Genomic DNA, 22,676 nt, shown 5'->3' on the forward strand with positions numbered 1-22,676 from the left:
GCCCCAGCTCCGATTGTTGTTGACTCTGGAGCTGTCTCTTTCTATTAAACCATTTGCCATTGAGACAACATCTCTAGATGCTGCAGAGACACTGACTCCAAAGACATCCTTTGCCCCCACTGGGATTACTGCCTTACTGCTCGATGTTTCTTAGCAGAAATCCTGTGGACTTTAGCTACCTCCAGAGAACTGGTGAGTAGGTAGGAGACGGGTACCCTGCTGCATGGTTCCCTGCTGCATGTGTCCCTCTGAGCCAGCGCAGCATTACCCAGGTCAGAAGAGCTTCTGGACCTGCCTTTTTCTAATCAGGATGATCTCTACAGTTTCAGGCAGGCAGCTGCATGAACAGAGTACCATACCTATCAAACTAAACACAGCCTGCCAGCCTCAGTGTAACATCTCTTCAACAGTCTCGCATTGGTGCTGAATTATAACTTGTTTTTCTACAGCCTCATAGTTGCTTCTGTCTTTTCAGCTATGATGCTGTTTGTCCTTTGTGTAAGCACCAGCTTTTTTTTTTTTTTTAAAACAATATGAATGGGGAACAATATACCGCCAGCTAAAATGGTTGCCTTTCCACACTCACTCACCGCAGGAACTCTTTAATCAGTAATGTCAGCCAGGGACAGAAATCTCATACTTGAGAGATAACAGTTATTTGCTGGCAACTTCTTGTATGATAAGCCCAACAACTGGGTGATTACACAGTTCCTCAAATAACACAAGAAAATGATGCACCACATTTCCAAAAGTACATGTTGCAGCATCTGGAAAATTCATAAGAATTTTGTCACGTTTTTTTCTCCTCCTGCTTTTTTTTTTTTTTTTTTTTTTTTTTTTTTTTTTTTCTGTGCTCTGAAATCTGAATGTAATTTTGACATTTTTGAGCAATCCAACATCTTTCCTGCAACAAAAGGCTCCATAAAGAGTGTTAAGTCAATGCTAGAGACAAAGTGCAACTGATTAACGGGAGACAGTTTCTGGCATAACTAGGCTGCTTAAGGTCATGGCTAAACACTTTTTCATAGCTGCTTCATCCACTGAATTGCACTCGCATGGTGGCATTGCTAGTTGAAAGGGAAATGAGCAAGTACATGTTGGTTGCCTAAATTATTAAAATACATAAGTTGGAGCAAAGCTATTTCTGTGAAAACCGTGCTAATGAAGGGAGACAATGCCTTTGCCGCAGTGAAATCAGTTTAAAGTAAACAGGTGTGAGAAAATGGCATTTCAAAGCACTGACAGGGTGTTTCTAAGGTGCAGGGGAGACAGCTGTGAAGTAGTAAGGTTAGTTTGCACCTGGGTGATGCACCTTTATAGCTAGGTGGAGGTATTTGGTCTGGTTTAAATGTGGATCTGTGTTCCAGCTATGCTTGGGATTCAAGACCAGCCCAGGACACGTTTATAGGCTTCTTCACGTTCGTGAATTTCTATGTGATACAATAGCTACAGACACATAAGAAGGAGTATCTGCCATGCTGGGGCATACTCCCAGGTGTTGGGTTTTATTAGCTGCTAAGCTAGGCAGCTGCTGGGCGGGTACTTATTGGCAAAGGAGGACATCTGCCTTCTCCCTTTCATTGCAACTCCATGTTGGGTGCAGTAGTCTGGAGAACCACAGGAGGTGTGGGGTCTCAGAGTGAAGCCCCACTACTGCTTAGTGAACTGCAAAAGACAGGTAAAACTGGGGGTGAGAAGAGTGCTAGATAGGAGTCAGGAGTAGATGCGGCATTTCATCAGTGAGACCTGATGGGCTTGCAGTTCAGGTCTACAAACATCTGAGATATTCTGAAGATTTCTATCCCTGTCACAATATTATGTGGTATTTGTGCCATTTGGATGGATGGGTCTTTTGAGCTGAAATCTTACTTGAGGAGCTTTTGGATTATTTTTGGCAGTTATCTTCCTGATAATCAAAGGACTTAGAGCTTTTCTGTCTTCATGTCCAAATCTGAAGTTGTTTTCAGACAGGAGTAATTAAACCTAAACACTTCTAGGTTCTTAACCTGCTGTGATGTGAGTAGGGGCCAGGATTTGTGGTTGTGGTCTTTTACTCTGTGTCTGAAACAAGGAGTGCAGGCTGAAGTTTCTAGCACTGGGCTGCACTCAAGAGAGGGGAAGCCATCTGGATTATTCTGCTTTCTCCTCTTCCCTCCTATCAGGTATTTGTTTTTCTCTTGCAATAGCAACAGCAGGTGTTGCTTTTGTGTTTGCACTACAAGTGAAAGAGAGACAGACCTACTAGCCTGCTGGATTTCATGGTACCCCGTTGGCTTGCACTTGTGGGAAGGCAGAATAGACATTAATGGAGCTCAGATTCTCTCATCTTCATCTTGCTTCATCTCTGAAATACAAGGTGGTCATTCACTTTCTTTCCACTTAAAACTTACTGGTTCTTCCTCTTCCTTCTCTATTACTCTTACTTTCCTCTTCTTCCTTTCTCTCAAGCTAGATGCTGTACAACAAACTCAGGAAGGACTGAGTGCTATTTCTGATGTTTATAGCACAATTGGCCACGCTAATGCTTCCTGTATAAGCTGAAATCGGGCACTTCTCCAAGACAGCACGTAATGCAAACATAGCCTGGAAACTTTTTCAATAGCTCCAGCTAGAATCTGACTTTCTCTCTCTCTCTGAAGGTTGATCTTAGGGATCTTCATATGCAGCCTTTGGGTTTTAGGCCACAGGTAGCTTAAAAGGAAAATAAGTCTGGAGATTGCCTGTGGAGATTAAAAAGGTTGCTTCTGGCTTCAGACAACCACTATTCTTTATAAGTCTTTTTGAAACAGTAAATCTGCATTTATTCATACTGGGTGAAGTAGACAGCTGGCACTTTCTGATTCCAAGACAAACAGATCCTGTGGATTTTGCTGTCTGAAAAGAAGTTAATACTCCAGAAGTGGAAATCCACATGGTTCCCAACAATGAGACTGGTATCAGCCAAGCAACAAGATTTCAAGTGTACCTTGTGTTTGGCTGGCAGAGTCTGAGCTCAGTTAGGTTAGCGCTCATGTAAATTGATTTATTTTAGACCGGATATCTGGGACCAAAATTCAACCTGCCGACATCTTGTTAGGCAAATATTTTTCCTCCTTTCCATATACAGCTACTTACTGTCTTATGTTGCTTTATATGCTAGATGTTAATCTTCTCGATAGTGATTTTCAGAGGTTCTCCTTCAGAAGGAGACTTGCCCATAGCAATGTATTTTGAAACAGTATAAGAAGTTAGCAAATAAGAAATTCATTAAGAAAAATATCTGCTTGGCACACATCTTACCGTTTCCAACAATGATTTTCATTAAAAAACCCTACAGTAACAGACAACCTCCACTATAAAGCAACTTGCTCCTTAATAAATAAGACTCAGAATGTGACTGAAATCTACATCATTTCTCAATTTCTCACGGTCCCTCTCCATCTGTTTGCCTCTTGTCTCCTGAAGGCCAATATCTTTGCTTTGTTTGAACATCGTTCAAGCTTCTTTAACTTGGTTGGGGATTGCTAAGTGCTATGCAATATCAATTAAAAATGATTATCTTGTAGTGTACGGTTTGATTAATGCTTATGATTCTCAGGGCAAAAGACTAAATTCCTGTATAAGAGCCTCCAAGTTGATTCTCACCAATTCCACAGAAAATGGAATAGTTAACACTGCTACTCGAGCTGACATATGGGGGAGTCATACGAGTTTGGAAATGAGCTGGAAAGTAGGCTGGGAATATTGCTCTGTTTCTACGCCAGTTTTTCCAATTTCTATGCACATTTCCTCCTCTGCAATAACATGGTGTAATTAGGACCTATTCTGAGGGCCATTCATGGAGAGACCGGGTCTGTCATTAGTGGAAGCATTATGTTGACAAATGGTTTGTATTGGGAGAGCAGTGCTTCCCTTTACCAGAGAAACCACTCTGTAGTCACAAGAAGAGCTGTGTTTCACTTGGCATGTTATCTTCTGTCTTTAGCGGGCAGCCTCCAAATGCAGCAGAAAAGGTTGTGTTATCAGTGTGTCCCGTTCTTGTGTGATACACAATTTCTCAAATGCACCAGAGTGAGCTTGCCTTGCACTGTCTTCAGGTGTCATCGCTGTTCCTGGGACTTCATATTAAACATATGCTAACGGTGCACAGGGCTTTCACCAAACAGGTAATTTGAAGTGCTTGAAGGCTGTGATGATGGTGTTGTTACTCTCACAAAAACTGCAGAGCCGTGATACTTTTGTGATAGTAGTGGAGCCATGGGATGAGCTACAGAGCAAGCTACTGACTGGCTTCTTACCTGGCTCTGTAGTTTGCTGCTGAATGGCTTACTTCTTTTGCAGTGTTATGGCTAGCAGCCTGCAGGGTCGCCACAACAGGTGTGAGCTAAGCAGAATGTTGATCTTGTCCTCCTACGAGGGCTGTGATGTGCTATGGAGTAGCCAGCAGATAAATAACCCTGCTTGGAGTTACAGGAGGGTAAGAAGTTGCAGGAGTGCATCAGGAATGGTATGCTGTGTCCTCATTTACCAAGGAAATTGGAAATGGCGTGCCTTCAGTCACAGAAGTGTAAATAGTGGGCTAATCCAGCTAGGGATGGTGGCAGTTGTCTCCCAGAATGGTGGCCATCATGGGCTGTGGCACATGTTCCCTCTTCTCCCTGCCTGTGTTCCCTGCTCCTCCCGTGTGACAGGGTATGTCCCTCCTTGCCTGCCAGCCTCCAGTGGAACAGCTATGACCTTTGCTTGCTGCTTCTGCCTTCCCTGGCAACTGCTCCCCAAGTGTGCTGGAAGAGTAGCACAAGGATTCCCCTGTACTCAAGGCATTTGCTGCACACAATTTGCCCTGCAACCTAGCCTGTGGCTGGAAGATCTGCTTTTTCAACATGACAGCCTTGTTTTGTTGCCACTGCTTCTCTGTTGACATATGTCAGACAGAAGAGCTAGCTATCTCCTCTCAATAGCCTTTTGTGGCTCTTCCGCCCCTTTTTGTTGTGAAAAAATCCCTAAATCCATTTAACTTCATCTGCCTGCAAGAAAGCATCTTGCTTTAACCCTCTGCTGGCTTTTTATCAATGTGCAGTCTCAGTACCGAGTGGTACCTCTTCATGGAAGTGGCAGCTGCGTCCCTCCTTGTAGGTCTGTCGCTGCCCTGGTCTGTGCCTTTCTATGAAATGCTTTCAGAATCCCACTTTCCTGGCACTTACGGCTCAATTTGTGCAGAGTGGAATTACACCAAGGCCTCCGAGTGAGAGATGCAACAGCAGAAGGCAAAGCTGGGAGTAGTGGGAGCAGGTGTCTGGCACCTCGTAGAGTTGGAGCTAGTTCCCTGACATTTAGAAGGGATAATGGCTGCGCTGTTCCATGCCAAGAATTGGGAGCATGGGATTTATCCAGCCTATGCCCACCTACTTTCTGCATGTGGACATTTGTTCTCCCACCCACCTAATTAGGAAAATAGAGTGCAGAAAATGAAGGGGTGGATTTGTTATTTTGTTGTGGCTGTTTGAAAGCAAAGTTTGCTTTGCAGCCTCACATTACAGTCCATGGAGGGACAGTATTGTCTCCAAACCTGGCATTAGTGCTGGCTTTCCGCAGGAAGTCTAATGGGAGGCAAAGCTACACCACAGACTGCCGCTGCAGTGAGGGAAAGGATCAGAATCACTGGAACAAGCCTCCATCCCAAGAGTGAATGCTTGGGAGAAGGCTGCCATTGGAGATGGGCACAAATAACCTCCGGGTGATCAGGGAAAATGGACACTTTGACTGCCGAGTGTTTTAGTATATAATTCAGTAAATAATTCTCAAAGCCAGAGAGTTTCCAACAAACTCTGCCTCAGCTGAGGTAACATTTAAAATTCAGCTTCCCTGAGAAAGTAACCTCAGTTCCTTTACCCATTCTCCTTCACCAGAACTTCCCTTATTTGCCTATCCTGGCTGGGCCCTAGATAATTTGCTGTATAATAGCAAGGAATTCAGAATGGTTAGAGAGTGTCCAGGGAAAACCCATTCCCAAAATTTATCCAGCCAGCCGTTACCCAGTTGCATTCACCCTTAGGTAAGTTGTTAAGCTCCCCTGGCAAACCGTGAAGAGTGGTTTTGTTTCACCCAAGAGAGATTCATCAATCTGAGCCACAGGACCAAAGAAAAAGGGAGCTGGAAGGGATGCCAAGAAGGCTGTTTCCCACCCAGGGCAGGATTTGCTGTAGCTACATCATTACTGGCAGATGTCAAATTTATCACGTAACTTCATCAGAAAAGGATGAGAGAGGTGTGGGATGGTGAAAACCTCTGAATGTGACAGAATACAGATCGCGTACTTCTCAGCCTGAGGATCTGCCCCTTCCTTGAACATCCCATCACACAGAAACGTGCCTCAACTGACAGGCAATGGGGCATTCAGAAGTGGGATAGCCTCGGACCCTCCTCAAGTGTCTGTGTAGGTTTTTGAGTCCAGGGAGACCTCTCACCATGCTGAACGCCATGCCTTCCTAACCCTACATACAGAACACTCAGCGGGGAGCTGGGGTTTAATCCTTGCCTCCATTAGCAGTTAGCTTTTTAGGGATGACTTCCCAAAACTGAAGTAAGTTCACGAGCCATTGCTGGGGGACAGTTATACTGCAAACAGTCTCTTATAGCACCTCTGTGATTCTAACCCTTCATTTCTTTTGTCTTTCTTATAAGTCCTTGAAAACAAAATATCCCATTTTGGCACAGATAAGGCACTCATTCAACGCAAAGGAAGGATGATGGGTTTTAAAACAAAGGCTATGGCTCAATCCAAGTAAAATAAAATATTTATGTTTTTCTTCTGGTTCAGCTGTTGAGCTAAAAAAAAATCACCGTGTAAGCCTTTGAAAACCACTGGCCATCCCATTAAATTTGTTTCAAGTCTTTGCTCCAATTCCCCTTCCCACTGGTGGTCTTAAAGCTGGTTTTGTCACAGCAAGAGTCTCCTCTGCGTGGAGCCCGGCAGAGCTGATCTGGCTGTCATCAGCAAGGAGAAGAGGCAACTTCACTCATCTCTGCTGATAATCTAGAGTGTTTGTGACAGAGGATGCTTCACAGCATCTCAGCTTAGTCACCTTCAGACTGATTATAAATTTGTGGTGTTTTTTTTTCCCTTTCGGCTCAGAGGGCTGTGAACAGAAAGGTGGAGACCCTTACTACCTGCTAGCTGAGAGCACGGTTACACCAGGCACTGGTGGTTTGGCTGGCAGCATCTCTTCCTCAGCTACTTTCCAAACCTGAGCACGCAGGGTGGAAGCCATCAGGGTGTAGATAAGAGAATTATTCCTGAAGATTATGATAGTACAAAACCGTGTCAACTCCTATAATTGTTAGGATACATATTCTACTATTATAAAGTCACCAAGATAAGCATTTAGACCTCATAATATCACAAACCTGGCTGAGGTACCTAGATTCTCTCTGCAGTATCCAGGGAGAAACAGGCATTCAATTTGTCATCCAGGAAGAAACAAAGTGCAATTCACAAAAGCCAGTGAGCTGAAGATAGATGTATGTTGAAAGTTGTGCCCCCTTCTAGAACTGAGATACCACGTTCAGCGCTGTCAAAGGAGACATCTGCTCACTTAGGCTTCACAAACAGCTGCTCTTTCCTGAAAGTTAGGGAATAAACTCTTCCTTTCCAGATACCCTAATTCCAAACCCCTTCTCACGTAGAATGGTGCTATTCCCCACCAACAGCCCTGCCTCTCTCATGAGGAGATTTGAATCCATGTCTCGAATTCAGAGTGAGCTCTAACAGCCAAGGTGCGTGCTGCCGAGAGGGTTCAGTTCCCTCTGTGAGAGCTGCCAGAAAAAGTACTCAGGAGCATGGAGTTCACCTGGTGTATGAACGGGACACCTGGATTAATCCCTTCTTATATCTGCCAGTTGTATGTTTTCCAACAACTTCTTAAAATAAAGTCTTACATTACATAAAGTCTCCTCCACTGAGGAGGCACTTTTGTTTTCCCCCATGCAAGAGGAAGGCAACTTAGAGCGACATCCTGCAGCTGTGCATGGGAGATGCTAGGGTGGGTGCTGAAAAATGGAGTATCGAGAGCCAGGGGACAGGACCATGGGCACAGAGGGACTTCAGGTGCTTGGTCAGCATTAAGTCTTTCAGGGGGTCTGTGCCTGGGGGATTTGCACTCACAAATTGACTGGTGTGATTGAATTGAATGAAAGCAACCAGTCACAGGGAATGCACAGCTCCTGCTGGCTCCCAGCTGAGGAACCAGAGCTTTGAATTAATGCTGAAGAGAGAGCTCTTGGAGATACAAGTAACGGATAAGTAATCTTGGAGATACGCGTGGGTACCGAGCGTGCCCGTGACTTGCCAAATAGTTTGAGCTGAGGGACAGCACAGGAGAAGGCCTTTCCTAATGTTCATCCTTCCCCCTCCTCTGAGATTAAATCCAGCCTGCATGCTATTTGTTGCCAGCGGTTTCCCACTTAGCAATAATCAGGCCATATTGGGGCAAAATATTTGAAATATGCAGCAATGTGGGACTTTGGAAAGCATCGGCATGAAGTTATGCCTTCTGCAAAAGCAAGCCGATGGATGCGCTGGAACTGAATAGCACTGGTTTTAATGAATGAGACCTTGGCTACACTTCTTGCTTGGCATTAGCCTACCAAAGATTAAAACTTGTCTTAACATCTTTTTGAAGTGATTCAGTGAAATTTCTAGCTTTTGGATTCAAAGAGCCATTATTAAATCAGGCTATAAATGTTTCAGTGAAGGTAACCAACTCCTGCTGCAAATGTGCTGAATAACGCGGATGTGAAGCTCAGGTAACTGGCAAACAGGCCGCCTGTTGATTTTCTTGTATTGTTGCTACCTGGGGTATGATTCTACTCAAGGAGAAAATAGGGCTCTTCTAATTAAAACAATGTGTGCACCATCATTTCACTTAAAATTGTCCGTGCCTTCTTGAAGAAGATTGAAAATAGTCTAATCAAGTCTTTATTGGGGTTCTACAGGCTGGAGGAGAAAAGCAGGCAATCAAAGGGAATTTCATAGTGTGTATGAGAGGGCTAAAATATAGGTGTTAGCCTTGGCACTGGAAGTTAACAAGCAGTCTGATGCTCCACTATTTCTCCAGCTGTAACTGTGTAAGTGCTCAGAGCTGTTTCTTGCTGCCAGGCCTGGGGTGTGCATCTTTGTTTCCCTAAGTTTTGCTGAAACAACAGCTGTAATCAGCAGCACCCGATTCCAGCTGATCAGCTGGATGGCTACATGTGCTCAGGTACTTTCTACAGCTGTGACCTCGATAACAACAGAAACCAGGAGCTCCTAACTAGAGGAGCATTTGGTCTTTACATAAATCTAACACTCTTCCCTAAATTTCTGGTAGAATGTGCTTTTGAACATATTTGCAGGTACCTTTCTGGAGAGCACGGTAATACTGTTGGCGCATATAGCTTTCTTAACTCCTGCACCTCTTACAAACAATAGATCTGAAATGGCTGCTTCAGCTGCTGCCCCAGAATAGCAACCCTGTAGTGGAGTGAAGTGGTTACCTGGCCACGCTAGCAGCTTGATTTTAGGAAGGAGTGCAAAATGCAATCGAGTACATCAGTTAAAAATGTAGGCCATAATGAGATAAGAAATCAGGATGCAGTGATCAGCACTTCTGTCCTGCAGTGTGGAACACTGCCAGCTTGAATTCAATGATACCTCAATCGATGAAAGAGTGAGAATCCTGAATATCAAATCCACAGGAACCGTGAATATATTTGTTATGATGTTCTCAACCAGTAGGGGAAGCAGGTGGGAATGTGAAAACAGAATTACTCACAGCATCTAAAGTGAGTATACTTCAAACACCACTTAGCATCTAGTCTAGACAAAGACAGGCATGTTTAAAATGGTCTTATCTGCTTGTGGTTAACCACAGCTGTTAATTGCGGGTTTTCCCAATGCACATCCATTTGCAGCTTTGCTGGAAGGTGCCTTTGTAAAGGGAGTGCAGTTGAGGAAGGAAAACTTGTTGAGAAGGAAGATAATGATCACAGTCATTGATATGTCTTGTCTAAATACCCAGGCTCCACATCAGAAGGGGTGAGGATTCTTTGTTGTTCTCCCATTCTTGTGGAATGGATTTGATCAGGCTGGGATGGTCCTTCAAGGAATGAGTACTGAGAGGAAGAAAATCATCTCTTTGAAGACCGCCATTGCTTTTAAACTATGACTTCCTGGGAAGAGGAAGTGTGTGAAATGGAGAGACATGAGAAAAGGGAAGGCAGTGAAGTGGAAGCCCACAGAAGAACAGAGAGAGACACTCAGGCAAAAGTAAGTCAGGAAGCTGGCGAACTGCAGGCACCTGAGCTCCTTTCTACAGAGAAAATAAAAACAAATCAAATCCTCCCTTCTGCTGCCCCTTGTAATTTTCCAGAAATCTTCTATAATTTTCCCTGGAGTCCCACGCTGACAGCTGGCAGATGCCAAAGGAGAGAGGGTCCCCAGAATGAGTGATGGCAAGGTCACAGCTGGAATGCCTGTGAAGATACTGATGCAGCGAATCACAAGCAACTTTTGCTGCCACACAGTGGCAGAGAGAAAAGCTGCCATAGGACAGATCCTTCTTTGTACTTCTTGTCCAAAGATGATGTCTTTGTATTTTTATTAGTGTTGCTCTCTGGTAACAAGTGCACTGATGCTCAGAGATTAAAGTCATGGAGGAAGGGGAGGACCTTGAGCAATACCATTCCTGCAGGCTTAATTTAGTGTGCAAGTTACTCCTCATAAACCACACAGCATTCTCATATGCCATAGGTTTATCAACAAGTGTTGCTAAGAAGTGCTTAAAAGCTTGTATTTCAGAGACAGCGTATGAATAGTACCTCTCAACGCTGCCGTTGCTATAGTAAACCCTTGTTCTTAATTGAATACTACAGTAAATAATACTTTAAAACTGGAGAGGAAAATAAAAAGAGAAATCCATCAGGAGTTCCCTGAGCCACTTGAAATTACTGCTCCTTTTTTGTTGTTTTGCTATACGGAATGCATTGTGCAGTGGGTTAGAATAGGGACACCTGCATAACCGTGATGCTCTCTCAGCACAATTTCTAGTTCCTCAAAACTTTGCAGATGACGTGCTTCGGAGCACCTCCATCAATATGGAAAATAGCTATTAGTGGGATTAAAATATGCTGTTGTTTTCTTAAAATTATGTATATTTTATACCAAATTTTGGAGGCAGATAGGATGCAAAAAGTTGAAATGATCCTTGAAATGATCCGTGCTGTAACTGCTGTCAGGGAAGTTACACTGGAGATAAATACTCCAATCTTTTCCTTGTTAAACCGTAATAATCCATAAGCATTGCAATTTGAGAGCTCACTCATGCTGATGGCAGCATTTGAGTGCCACAGAGATAACACTGTCCAGGACAGAAAATACAGGATGTGCAGAACTGTCATGTATGTGTTGGGGGGAACAAGGCAGAAGTTGGTGAGCAGCTGAGATCTGCAGCAGTTCCTTCTTACCCTGGGGCAAAGAGGAGGAGGAGGAGGATCCTCGAAGGCCAGATAACTCTTCGAGAGCTAAGAGAAACATCCCATACGTCATGATAAACAGCTGTGAGGCAGAAGACTTGCAGGCCCCTGAGGGGAAACAGAAGGAGCAGTGAGGTTAATGGAAGTAGGAGATTATGCTATCATAGGGTGTAAAGCAGTGAAAGAAATTAAATGATACATGAAATGCTGTGTTCACAGTTACTAGCATGAGGCAAACAATAGATTGGTATTTAAAGCACTGGAGTGAGAATAAGCTGATTTGGACCTATTTTATGCTTTGATCAGTCTCTGTGTGTGTCCTTGGTCCTCTGCCTCATCTTCCCACCTGTATAATGGGGCTAGAGAGTTCTTTGGCAGGGCTCTTGACAGGGGCAAACATACTGCTCTTCGTGAGTTGTTCAGATGCTGTGGCAAGAAGGGTCATAGATGTGACGTCTTTTGTAGACTTCTGCTCTCTCAAGGAGTGGAAGACACGCTTATTCCTCACCAGCTAAGATGCTTCTCATGGCTCTGCATCCTCATTAGCAGACAACATCTGTTTCTTCTTGTAATTAGCTCACAGTTCAATAGGTAGCTCCAGTCTCTTTTACACCTGGACTACAATCAAGATGGAAATCACAGAAGCACATGTCTCCCCCTCCTCCCTCCCACCCCTTTTAAAGCAGGCTGAGTTACACACATTGTTAAACACCTAATAGACAACAACTGTGTGTTAGAGCTCTCCAGCACATGTGCGAAAAAATGTTTTGTTTTGTTTTGTTTTTTTTTTCCTTTCCTTTCTTGATGGGCTTCAGTTCCAATGTGCTTTGCCTTCCCTGGCTTCTGTGTTAGCCTCAACCCACCAGTCATGGATTAGGCCATAAAGAACTGTTTCCAGCCACCTGCACAATGGCAAGGGGAAGTGAAGCGAGGGCTGCTGGAGGGGGGAGCGTGCACCAGCTGGCCCTGCTCCTGAGGCATTATAACTGGATTCTTTGGGGCAGAAGGGTGTGAGGTCTCAGGTCATTTCCTGCCAGGTTTGCTCTGAATGGGAGGGGGATATGTAATTGCGCTGTCTCCCTGTACCATTAGTGTCAAGACTCATTAGGAACCCAATCTACTCAGTGGTGGTAGGCATACAAAAGAAAGAACTAGCCAAAGTCTGCAGACTGCAGAGCAGGAGTTGGTGGAGGAAGCAATTGCAAAATTCCCGTCTGGGTAATTAGAGTCAGCAGGAAATCAGATTGGCTACGGCAGGGCTTTCATTTTTCCCCTTGCTGTTTTAACAGGATTGGCAGGTGCTGCTTTATTCCAGGGGTGAGGTGATGTGCCTGTGTCATAATTCACAATGAGAAATGATCATCAATTTGCTGCCATGCTCCTGGGGTGAGCTGAGCAGACAAACTGTGATTACTATTGTTGTTAGTACCTTGTTAGCATGGAGCAGGAAGATTGTTGCGGGCAGTTGTCTATTAAAGGGGTAGGATCTGCACACACAAATGCATATTCCTGGAAGCTTAGCTAGATTTTGGAAAGTTTGGGACTGCTGGCTCTTTCATGCCCCTTACGCTGGGATCTATTTGATAGCAGTCAAAAAGACATGACTTGGAAAATCTATCTCACGTGTAAAAATTGGCAGCATATTGGCATCCTTCATCAGCAGGATAATTTAACGGAGCAACAAAACAGTAAACCAGAATGGACACTCTTTCTTTGAATACTCTGCTTAGTACCGAACTGTTTGCTTAGTGAGAGATGGAATAAGACATAAGCAAGCTATTCTGTCTGCACGCAAGGTGCAGTTCAAGGCCTGAATCATGATGTTGTGATATGAACAGAGAGCTTCACGCGGACTTCCCTGGGTTCTGGCTCAGCCCAGCAGCCTGCACGCTCTGCTTGTCAGTTGACACAATGCTTGGAAGGTGCAGCAGGGAGGGATGTGCTATGACAACACGGCTTTTGGGAAGAAAAGGTTTTGTTAACACACTTACTCCACAAAAGTTCCTAGAAATAGAGATTTCCATATGGAATTGCCCATGTTTACTAATCAAAGTAAGATTCTTGCACCTGCTTTGCTTAGCTGAATTCCCCTTCGGAGTGTCAGACCTTGTTCTTCCTACCTCAATCCATCAACAGTCAAATTAAAGCTTAAGGATGAATTTGTTGATGATGCACAAGTCAGCATAAAATGCAGGCTGCTTCTCTTCTCTGAAACTGCATGGTCTTGATGCTAAGCTCTTGGGTTTGCTTTAAAGGATGAAAGACTTATTCCCCACCCCTGGCCAAAAAAAAGTCCTATAGTGATCAGTGGACTACTTTCCTGAGGAAAGCATAACAGATTGGACCACAAAGAGAAAATAAATGCAATGACAAGCCATGCTGTTCTCTAGGCACTCTTCGGTAAAGCATTGGACCAGAGACAATTATTTCTGTCCAGGAAAATATGCCAACATTGCAAAAAATATTTTCTTGCTCTCCATGAGCAAAGCTGATACCTGTCAAGGTTTATTTTATGAAAAGTATGGAAGAGAAAGGCAGTATTGTCCTGAAGAGCTGCTGTTTGGACCCTTGTTTGAGGTGTGGACAACCCTGTTGTGACCTTGGCCTCCCCTGCTCTGGGATGGTGTTCTGTTGGCCAGGCTTTTCTGAAGCACTTCCTGAGGCTCTGCCCAGAAATTTCACATGTAAGGTGGAACCGTATCTTACTGGAGGCCTAATGACGCTGGTATATACCCATGAAAATTTTCAGCTTTTAATAACTGTTTTTCCCCTTAAAAGAGCAATTTCACCTAAAAGGAAAGGGGAAAAAATAATTTGAAAAAGACAGATCCCTGCCAGTTCTACCCTTCAGACTGCAGCTACATCTGAAGAACCTACCTGGAACACTAACACTGAGATGTGTGTTTTCCTCGAAGCCTTTTGTTTGAGTCTCTGCACATCTCTTCAGCGTGTTGGGTGACTGACAGAGTAAGAAACAAATACCTGAAAAATGGCCTTTTCCTCATCCCCAGATTCCTGGCTGGAATGAATCAAGCTCAGATCTATAAGCTGCTTAGGCTTTCCAAGCACTCTAGATTAAATTATGGCAACAGCAGCTTTGCTAGCTGCTGATTTTTATAGCTAACTGTCTCTCTCTCAGGGCAAAAGCTAACACTCCATACGGATGTATCTGTTATTTCAGATTATTTCTCAAGGCCCATTTGGGCTACTGGCCGTGGATGGTAGCTTGGAGTTTGACTGAGTCTGTCCTCCCAAGGAGAAAATGCAGGCTTGCTTCTCCATTATACCCCACCTCTCACTTAATTGACAACTCCTTCTGTCAAAACAAGGCTGACCCTCTCCCTTCCTACCCCTCGCGCATCCTTGGCAGGTCTTCTGTCTAGATGGCTTTAAATCTGATTTGGGATTTGAGCGTTATTTGGATTAACTCATTAGTGGGCTCCGTTCTGGCAAGCTTGCTAATCTGTGACAGTGGTGCATAGCACTGTGACAATATTACACTGAAAATGAGAAATCTAATGAGATTAGCATTTTATGCATTCAGACAGGGCCCGGGTGTTTGCATGGTCTGCAGACACTTGGTATGAATCACAGCAGGCCCAGGAGGAAGCAAAGTGGCTGGCCTGTAACACAGCACCCAAACAAAAAGAGGCGATTGCAATGGTGCGCGGAAGGAACCTCAGCTTGGTTCTGGGAACAGAACCATCTCTAGCCCTATTCACTGACTGTCTCAAACGCGCTCCTGCATACAACCAGCAGGTTCCTTGCTTTTCACAGGGATGGAAGAGGGCTGAGCTGGGCCCAGGGGATCACCCTGCAAGTTAGTCCCGCACCACCTTATTGGCGGTGATGGGGAATGCTTTATTGGTTGCTTTCATGGGGAAGAAGGCTGCTGACTTCCAAGTTGTTCTTACCTCACACAGGGATGCAGTGCAAGTTGTGTGTGTTAATATGTGTGGCTACCAGACTGCTCCAGTCTAAAATTATACCCACAAGATTAGTTGCCTGGACAAATTCCAGTCACACTTTTCCCCCTCAAAGGCGTTGTTGTTTTTACTTCAGGTTTAAACAGAGAAGAAAAAGTGAGCCAATATCTGCAGCCTCCTTTGGTTGCATGCAGAGGGAGTTTCTGGTTTCTTAGGGCCATTTAGTAGAGCAAAGCAGCCCCCGTGCTGAGTGCATGGGCATCCCCTCCTATACCACCCAACCAAGCCTTTTGTAGCTGCCAAGGAGACAACTGTGGGAGAAGCTGGAAGTGATGCATCAGGGCTGGGAGCCACTGCTAAGTGCTGTCCTAGCCTGCCACCCAGTGCTGGTTTCTGGCACTCGGAGCTGCTAGTGTGAGTGTGCTCCATCACTGCAGCTGGTACCTGGCACGTCCTGGGCTGCATCTCCTTGGACCCTGCTGGAGTAGTCCTGAGTTACTGAACGAGACACTCAGGCCCTGCCAGAAGTCACCCGTGGTTTAAAATGGGCTGCCCTTGGAGAAGTGTGTGTCAGCACCTTCCTTGCTGAGTACCGTGGGCTCGGCAACTGGAAATGGCTCCTGGCTATTGTGCGCTCAGCAGGTGATGGTCTGTTCTAGTTTCTGGCTTTAGCGAGTGTTAAGCAAGAAGGAAAAGCTATTATTTCTCATCTGTTTTTTTCCAGGACAGCTTAGGAGTGATCAGAGCTGCATAGTCTCTCAGCAATGGTGATGGATCCAAACCAAATACATCCACAAAACTGCTGAAGTTGGCAATAGTTTTCAAACTGGGATGATTGTGTCATCTTTATAAAACACCTAAGAGAGCTGGAGAGAGGTGATGAATCCCAAACATACCACAAAGCTGCCCAATCCCCACTGAAGAAGGGGAGGGAAGAATACTTCCTTGGGAAAGCACAGATGGTGAACGCTGCTGTGGGGCTGGGCTGTTCAGGGAGAAGAGATGTTGCCGTGGCACAGAGGACAATTCTCGTTCACAGGACTCATCATTTCTTGATTCCAGAAAGCCATCCTCCTATTACAAAGCTAAAAGTGCTGCTGGGGAAAAAGATTCTGTTTTGTAACTTTCTTTCACAGAAAATTTGGGGTGGATAATTTAGGGAATCATTTTTTTTCTTTTTTATTTTTAAATAAAAGATGTCTGTCACTTAACCATCAAAAAAGCAGTAATTGAATAGTGCCAATGACAAAACAAAAATTGTAGGTGAAACCAATAGCTTTAATTGGGTAAATGAGGAAAAAAATCTGGTGTAGTCTTAGAAACTGCTGTTTGTCTGACTTAATAAGCAACAGTCATTGTTGTTTGTAATGGCATGGACAAAAGCTGCCACACCAGTGTTTTATTAGCCAAAGAATTTAATAGAGCAGCAGCCTTTGTGACTGTGGCCTGACACTCAGCCTTGACAATGCCGCTTGGATTTATCTAGGTGACCAGATATATTGAGCTTTGGCTCTGCAGCGTGTGGGGGGGGCGGTGAGTGGTCATTTTTCTTTAAGTAGTGAGATAGATTTTGTTGCCAACTCAAAAGGAAGGGGAGGAGAAGAAAGAATGTGATGTGATGGCCTTGTTTTAAAGTGTGTGAGGTGCAGAGAGCAGGCACAATACAGGAAAGGGTGAGGATAGAAGGAGAAGATGAAGAAAAACAAAGGCGTATTTACTCTGAAGGGTGCTTAAATGCCATTAATATATATTGTAAACCTTTAAATGCTCTATTATTCAAGCATTGTATTAAGTGGAATGAAAAAAAAAACCACACTGCTACTGATTTGCATTTTGTTATTAATTCAGAGTAAAAAAGAGGAAAAATTGTCAGCAAGGTGCCTTAGCGAATCTTAGCATAATAGTAACAATTTATGTATGGGAAGCAAATACTTAAAAAAAAGGAGTAAAATGAATAGAAATGTAATTCAGAGCAGCACTAGCACTTCATCTTCATGTAATGATATGGGCAAAGCCTCAATTCCAGCTCTCTGTGGTGAATTATGTGACATGGTAGAGTTTGCACGACTGCAAAAATAAAACACCATCAGTTATAACGTCCCATTAGGAAAAGGTGATGTAATGAATTCCTCTTTCACGGCCTAGCAATGACACATTTCATTCACGAGGTTATTTACCCCCCGGATAAAATTCATAATCTTTCTCATAATATGAAAATATCTCCTTAGATACATTTTGCGGGGGAATCTCATTTTGCCGAATGTATTTTTGTCAGAGCTGTAACAGCAGCGAGCCTCATGAATAGGAAAGCTGCACTGGGAGCCAGAATACCTGGGTTATGTTCCTGACTCCGCGATGACCTTCTGAGGCACTGGGTGAGCACCATCAGCCACTGGGACTCTTCTTCCCATGTCCCTTCTGATTCCATCTGTCACAGGTCAGCTGGCATCGTTAAGACATACCTATTTAAGCTGTCTAAGCCAACACAGCTCGTTCGGGGTGAAACATGTTGAAGCCATTTAGCCTCTCTGACAGGAAGGCAATCTTCACTGGGAGATGTGATGCGCGGCTGGGGAGAGGCCTGAGTAGTACCAGGTTAGGAGAGGACAGATGTCCAGAGCCTGAAGACAGCGGCTTCTTGAGGCAGGGGGTTTTATGAGGAAGGTGCATGATCCACCCCAACCTGAGCAGGAATTTCTGGATGCTTCAGGAAAGCTGTCACTAGTGTGGTTTCTTTCTTCTGGCTCAGTGCACAGATTGTGATGTTATAAAGAAGACTGGCCTGTGTGGGCCAACTTTGGAGCTACTGTGCATGAAAAAATTACTCGTTAGTGGCTTGGCTGACTCTCATATTTTTCTGGACTAAGGCAGCAAAGGAGTGAACAAAATACAGTCTAGTACAGAACTGCTTTTAAAAGAAAGCTGTTCTAATTTGATCTTTTTTTTTTAAAAAATCCTGAAAGGAGGCTTGAGAATTCTTAAAAAGCTCACCTGGAATCACAGTTGGCTTGCTGTCTACAAAAACCCACAACATACAAATCATCCCAGAACAGGCCTTGCAATTTATCACACTATGTGGCATATCTGTCTCTACCAACAGGTATCTGCTAGCACATCTCCACAGGTCTGTAAATATTCAGGATTTACATTTAATGAAAAATACTGTCTCTGTGTAAAGAAAAGGTAACAGTTTATATGCAAATGTGAAGGTGCTATCATTTTAGTTATCTTAGTTTAAAAAAAATCAAACTGTGGCCTTCACTCCTACTTAAATATAATAAAATAAAAAAATCACTTTCTCTCCAGAGATCCAAAAAGCTGAATATATTTTCCTAGCTGATTGATGCTTTTCCATTTATTTTTAAATGTAATTTTCCCCCGGTAAGGAATTGTTCTCTTGAATGTCAAGGAGGAAATATTCCCCAAATCATAGGCTTGGATTGGCTGGCTCGAACCTAATGAGATAGCTCTGTGGAGAGGGGGTAGGCCAGGGAAGCAGAGAGCGGAGTGATTTGTCACGCTGCTTTTCCAGCCATTGCTAAAGAGCTGCTTTGTAATGCCCGCCTGCCAAATCTCCTGGCCACAATCAAATTACTCCCTCCGCATGCACGCACATCCACACCCTCGCCCTTTAGATCTATCACTGACAGAATAGTTATTAAACAAAAACTCAGCCCGGGGAATTATTAATCGTCAGGCTTCATTTCTTTATCAAATGTTGTGGCCCGGAGGGAGAGCTCTTTAAGCTTTCAGAAAGACCATAGCACATTAATCACTGGAAGGAAGAGGGGTGTAGGCTTGGCATTTGTAATACTTGTCAGATCAGAAATGGGAGATACAGAGATCAAAAGAGATGTCTATGACATGGCAGCTAAAGGGTTTCACTTTTCTTGTTGCTCTTCCTTGTGGACTCTTTTCTTATTGTTTGTTTTGGGATTTTGGTTTTGCTTTTCTTCTTCTGGTCTTGTTCCAGAACTTACACTAACTCTGGCCCAACACACTGCCCAGGAAGAGAAAGGCCACGAGTTATGGGTGCTGTTTTCTGTGTACCCTACAACAAAATGGTAGGCACTGCTTTTGAATGCCAGCCTGCTGTAGTGTGGCACTTGTCCGGGAGCTGAGTGGGCCCCAAACGGTCAGCGAGCTGCGGGTACTTAGGTGCTTGTCTGCACAAACAAATTAATGGAGTTACCCAGCACTGCGGATCAGTCCTTATACACATGCCTGACTTCTTGAAAGTTTAATACTGGGTTTGCTATTACATGTAACAAACCTGTATATGCACATACGCTCCTTTAAAATTACTACAATCACAGCAGCTCTAGACCATATAAATGGCAGATTAAGCCAATATTGGAGACTGCCTGTGGCTGGAAGCACTTACCCTGTGATTAGTTAGAGCATCAATTAACATTGACCTTGTTCACTCTAATCCTGAGACCTTTACCCCTGTAGTATGTGGGGAGGTTGTTACTCCTGGCAGGGTACCTTGTGAGGAATGTAATGTAAGCTGCTGTTCAGCTGACATGCTTTTTCTTATGAAAAGGATGGCATAGCAACTGAAGCAAGTAGCCTTTATTGTAACACTTCAACAACACTGCGCTTTGCAGTCCAGATTCTTCCTCTACCACTTGAAGAGATTCTTCAAGCTGCTGAGAGGTGGCTTTGCTCCTACAAATCAACCAAATTTGCATACGTAATCTTTTCTGCAGCAGAAAACTGACTGACTTCTTACTAATACCTTAGCTCAAAACACACAATCATTTTAGCATATATTGTAAACACACTGTCCACTTCCACCATCACCTGGAAATAATTATCAAAACAACCTGCTTCTTCAAAATAATATATATATAAGTATATACAGAAATATAGCACAGAGTATGACTGAATGAAATCTATTAAAGCGGGTAAAATCAACATAAAGATTTTGTAAATAAACACCAGTTTCCCCTCGCATAAAAGGTTTTTTTTTGCACTAATTTCCTATCAGAACTATCCAGAGTTTTGGCTGCAGTGAGAGCGCCACAGGTACCTGGAACGTCCCTGTCTCACAGAAACATGTGAAAGGGAAAAAAATCTGTACTTCGGTGGTTGCAGTGAGGATCCCAAGCTCATTGGAGAGTGGGCTGTGTGTTAACATGCATTTTATACTGTGGCTGGCAGACAGCCTAGTTTTGTACAGCCATGCTGTTAGCTGGAGCCTCTAGGCGCTACTGTAATATAAATATTCTGGAAGAATAATAGGGCTATTTGTGGCTCTTGAGGGCAGCTAATGCGCCTGGTATTCAGCATGTTTTTCAAACCTTCATCTCTTATTTTTCCAAGCATCCAGGAAGAGAGAAGAAACAAACCACATTTTCTGCACACAGACAGAAGGAACGAGAGGAGGGATGGATCACATCAAATGGATTCTGGGAGCGCCACAAAACACTTGTTGCGTGTTGTCCCGACACTGCAATATGATATTTGCATTGTGATGTTGTATCAATATGTGAGACGATCTGTCTCCTTGGGAGTCTTGGGAGTTGGCAAGGCACTTCCCAACTCAGAGTCTCACTTCTTTCAAAGGGATTTTGTCTGTACGTGTGTAAACAGAGGCCAATTCTTTGTCATCTCCAGAGCAATCTGTGTAGACTTAAGCACTGCAAAACCTGAATGACCTACCATACTGCAGGCAAACAATTCAAATTATTAGTTGTACTCCCAAGTATATCAGCATATAGCAAAGAGCGTACCAGGACACCACTGTGAATAACCATCAAGCAGTCTTCCTATGGAACAGCATGACAGAAGAATGTGTGGGCTACGAATAATAGTCAGTGAGTCTGGTTTGTCTGTCAAGAAAACTCTGAGACATCCATATTTTTGGATAAGCTTTGCACAGCAGGAGCTGCCTGTGTGTGTTTATTGTTAATTGAACTCAGCACTAAAGGAATTGCTTCTGTCTCATTAAATGCGTAATCCTCCGTGCGATACTTTTCTTTTGGTTGTTTTTAGAGGAGAGGGGAGCAGGCAGTAAACAAAGTGTGCTGTATTATCATTTTTCCCCAGTTTGTAATCTTATGAGAAAGAACATGAAGATGCCCAAACTCCTAAATTACACTCCTATAGGGTGGCTTTGCTGTTGCTGTCAGGAATACTGTAGCAAGTACTCAAAGAATCTCAAATTAGTGGGATTTGAGCTAGGATTCTGCAGTAAAACAGGAATTATTAGAAAAGAAACTCTGCGCAGTGATTAGCATATTTTCTTTTGTTCCCTCAAAGCAGCTTTTCCACCTTCCTGCAAGGAGCTGTAGGTGAAGTCCTTCACGGGGACCTGTTAGGGTCTACACACCTTTAACAGCTTGCAAGGCTAATAGATCGCAGGAAGCTTTGCAGCTCAAGCATGTATTTGGTCTTGATTATTTTCAATTAACAGTGTTTTTGCTTCCACTAGCTCTGTGCTAGTTTGCTCAGCATCTACATTCACAGGGTCTCTCTAGCAACAGGTTCCTCGGTCTCAGTGCTTCAATGGCATCAGATTACCTCAGGTCAGCTGCTCCATGTAACTGCTCTCCAGCAATGTCTTGTTCCCTTATGGTTCGGCTGAGGTAATTTACTCTTCTTTCAGAGCGGAGTACGTGACCTCAAATGACACTACAATTATCAAGCGATAAGATCTTGCAGACAGGCGCTTACCCTGGAAGAGCTGATAGATGCTAACACACCTGGGTGGCTCTTGCAGGGGCTCAGCAGAGCCCACAGCTGCAGTGGGATCTGCGCTTTCCAGGCGAGGGGGTGGTACGGGCCTGTGAGGGGGGGACAGCGGGCAGGTGGCTGGGGATAAGAAATTAGAGAAGCCTTGAAGCTGGGCAACAGACAAATCGCTTCTAAAGCATTTATTAAATTTCTTTTATGGGCACTGAAGCAAGGTTTTATCACTTTCTGCAGTGCATTGCATGGTTAAAGGTAGTGGCTGATACATCGCGACTCAGGCTTAGCTGCAGATTTAGAAGAGCTTTCCTCCTGTCTACACCACTGCTGTCTGCCCTGTATCGAACAGCTCCTGGTAGCACCAGCCTGGCGTCCATGCTAACGGCAGGGGTTGGAGTTAGGTGATCTTTAAGGTCCCTTCCAACCTGAGCCGTTCTTTGATTCTATTGAGTGATGGTTAAAAGCAGGATTGTGCAGGATTTGTCTGCACCCAGGGCTTTGGTTTCCCAAAGGAAAACTTGCTTAAGCATCTCAGCCTAAATCATTAAGCCTAATGATAGTTAT

General features: G+C 44.0%; 2 long non-coding RNA genes across 3 annotated transcripts in view; both read left to right on the forward strand.

Moving 5' to 3' along the window:
- Positions 1 to 17,287, forward strand: part of LOC311439174 — a 33,453-nt gene extending 16,166 nt beyond the window's left edge. The window contains exon 6 of the long non-coding RNA XR_014694571.1: positions 16,141 to 17,287. This is a non-coding gene — a long non-coding RNA (uncharacterized lncRNA). The remainder of the gene's footprint in view (positions 1 to 16,140) is intronic.
- LOC311439175 lies at positions 1,587 to 10,960 on the forward strand. Of its 2 annotated transcripts, XR_014694573.1 has the most exons (4): positions 1,604 to 1,678; positions 2,163 to 2,356; positions 10,038 to 10,285; positions 10,389 to 10,960. It is a non-coding gene; the product is annotated as an uncharacterized lncRNA (long non-coding RNA). The 2 variants fall into 2 exon arrangements; XR_014694572.1 differs by lacking the exon at positions 2,163 to 2,356 and having other exon boundaries at positions 1,587 to 1,678.
- Positions 17,288 to 22,676: the final 5,389 nt, after the last annotated feature.

Source organism: Aythya ferina (assembly GCF_964211825.1).
Source record: "Aythya ferina genome assembly, chromosome: 6".
Classification (NCBI taxonomy): domain Eukaryota; kingdom Metazoa; phylum Chordata; class Aves; order Anseriformes; family Anatidae; genus Aythya; species Aythya ferina.